We start from the raw sequence: 2,872 nt of genomic DNA on the forward strand, positions 1-2,872 counted from the left end.
ATTTCTTATGTTCTTATGTTCTTATTATCTTACTATTCCTGTACTCACTAGGGCGTGGCACTGGGAGCAATCCAGAGATTACTACTTTTGAGGTCCTGCCTTTTAATTTGCTCCTAGTTTCTGAAACTCTGATTGCATGGACCATGACTTCTGGCTGTTCCCCTTCCCCCCCCACCCCGCAAATGTTCTGCACCCTCTCTGTGGTGTCCTTTACCCTGGCACCAGGGAGACAACACATCAAATTAAAATTTGGTTGCCGGGGGTGACGATGCACTCCAGTCCCTCCGGCGCCCCACTCACAATGCAACTCTTTTGGGGCAAACATAAACATTAAACCACGTGCCCCCCGATTCTGGGGGACAGTCCAAACATTTCCCAAGGTTTTTTTTTGGCTCTAAAACCATAATTTACAAGTGCCCCCTATAAAAGGGGGGGGGGGCACTAAAAACACGGCAATTAAAACAAATTAAACTTTAAAACATATCAAATCAAATTAAAATTTGGTTGCCGGGGATGATGATGCACTCCAGTCCCTCCAGCACCCACCTCTCATGGAAGGCCGCGAGCGTACCGGTGGACACCGCGTGCTCCATCTCTAAGGACACCCTGGCCCAGATGTAAGCGCGGAAGAGAGGCAGGCAGTCGGGCTGAACAACCCCCTCGACCGCACGCTGCCTGGACCGGCTGATGGCACCCTTGGCCGTACCCAGGAGCAGTCCTACGAGGAGGCCCTCGGACCTACCCGCTCCCCTCCGCACAGGGTGCCCAAACATCAGGAGTGTGGGACTGAAGTGCAGCCAGAAATTGAGGAGCAGCCCCTTTAAATAATGGAACAGGGGCTGTAACCTCGTGCATTCAATAAAAACATGGAACACGGACTCTTCCAGACCGCAGCAATTGCAGGCGGCCTGGGAGCCCGTGAACCGACTTAAAAATTTATTGCACGGGACTGCTCCGTGCACCACCCTCCAGGCCAAGTCCCCGATAAATAGTGGGAGGACACCCACTCCATCGGGGATCCCCTCCGGACGGCAAGATGGTGCGCCATGGCGTGTCCGGACAACAGACGAGGATGGCAAAGTTGAGAGTGTGCAGGAGCAGCCCGTACAGGAAACCTCTCCGCGCAGAACTGAAAGGCATGGAGGGGATTTCCCCGAGGCGGCTCAAGTTGTGAGGCGCCGGCTCCTGAGGGAGGTTCCGGGGTTTGGCGCCGATGAGGAATTCCGTCCGGACGGGGGTCAGTTCGGACGGGATCTCCCCACGTGCTTGAGCCTCCTCGACACACCAAACGGAGTCAGGGCCCAGAGCTGTTTTTAGCGACTCGATGGCATCGGCCGCGCGGCGGACGTCGGCCGAATTTAGGCGCTGTGCCAGCATGTCTGGCGCCATCCAGCCCACTCCTCCGCCATCGAGCAGGTCCCTGACCCCGGTCACCTCGCCAGCCACAGCCCTCTCGTCCGGCTGCCACCTAAAACCTCGGTCGTGGAGGTACGGATTCCCGAGCAGCGGCTCCTGCAGGACAGCCGCCACTCCAGCCGGTGGAGAGCTGCGCTTGGTGGAGACTTTGTTCCAGACCCTGATGAGTTCCTGGTAAAAGACAGGCAGCCCCTGGACGGCGGTCCTGACGCCCCCCACACTCACAAACAGGAGCTGCGTGTCGTAGTTGAGGCTGTGCTGCTGGCGGAAGAAATACGTCGCCAGCGCACACCACCTAGGAGGGGGCTCAACGTAAAGGTATCTCTGCAGGGTCTGAAGACGGAAAGTCGCTAGCTGGGTGCTGACGCACACCAACGACGGACCACCCTCCCTAAGCGGGAGACTCAAGACCCAGTGTTTCCTGTTGTTCCAGAACAAGTGCACCAGCTTCTTCTGTAAGCATACTGCACCTGGTATTCCCAGGCAGTCTCCCATCCAAGTACTAACCAGGCCTGACTCTGCTTAGTCGCCGAGATCAGAAAAGATCGGGCGTTTTCAGACTAGTGTGGCAGTAGGCGCCACTCACAATGCAACTCTTTTAGAGTAAACTAAATAAACATTAGATCAAGTGCCCCCCGATCTGGGGGACACTACAGACACTTTTAACTGCCCTTTTTTTAATTTGTTTGTTTTTTTTTGTGGTTTTTTTTGTGATTTTTTTTGGTGATTTTTTGGGCATTAAAATGATATATTTTACAAGTGCCCCCTATAAAAGGGGAGGGGGACACTGCAATTAAAACAAATTAAACTTTAAAACATATAAAATCAAATTAAAATTTGGTTGCCGGGGGGTAACGATGCACTCCAGTCCCTCCGGCGCCCCACTCACAATGCAACTCTTTTGGAGTAAACAATATTAAACATTAAATCGAGCCCCCCGATCTGGGAGACACTCCAAACATTTCCCAAGGCCCCTTTTTTTTTGTATTTTTGTAGTTTTTTTTGTGGGTTTTTTTGGGCTCTAAAACCATAATTTACAAGTGCCCCCTATAAAAGGGGAGGGGGACACTAAAAACCCGGCAATTAAAACAAATTAAACTTTAAAACATATAAAATCAAATTAAAATTTGGTTGCCGGAGGTGACAATGCACTCCAGTCCCTCCGGTGCCCACCTCTCGCGGAGGGCCGCGAGCGTACCAGTGGACACCGCGTGCTCCATCTCTAAGGACACCCTGGCCCGGATGTAGGCGAGGAAGAGAGGCAGGCAGTCAGGTTGAACGACCCCCTCGACCGCCCGCTGCCTGGACCGGCTGATGGCACCCTTGGCCGTGCCCAGGAGCAGTCCTACAAGGAGCACCTCGGACCTACCCGCTCCCCTCCGCACAGGATGCCCAAACATCAGGAGTGTGGGACTGAAGTGCAGCCAGAAATTGAGGAGCAGCCCCTTTAAATAAT

At 53.4% G+C, this 2,872-nt stretch overlaps 1 pseudogene; it reads right to left on the reverse strand.

Moving 5' to 3' along the window:
• Window positions 1–1,874: 1,874 nt before the first annotated feature.
• On the reverse strand, window positions 1,875–1,993 carry LOC139279103 (5S ribosomal RNA; annotated as a pseudogene).
• Between the last annotated feature and the right edge of the window lie 879 nt (window positions 1,994–2,872).

Source organism: Pristiophorus japonicus, chromosome 13, assembly GCF_044704955.1.
Source record: "Pristiophorus japonicus isolate sPriJap1 chromosome 13, sPriJap1.hap1, whole genome shotgun sequence".
Classification (NCBI taxonomy): domain Eukaryota; kingdom Metazoa; phylum Chordata; class Chondrichthyes; family Pristiophoridae; genus Pristiophorus; species Pristiophorus japonicus.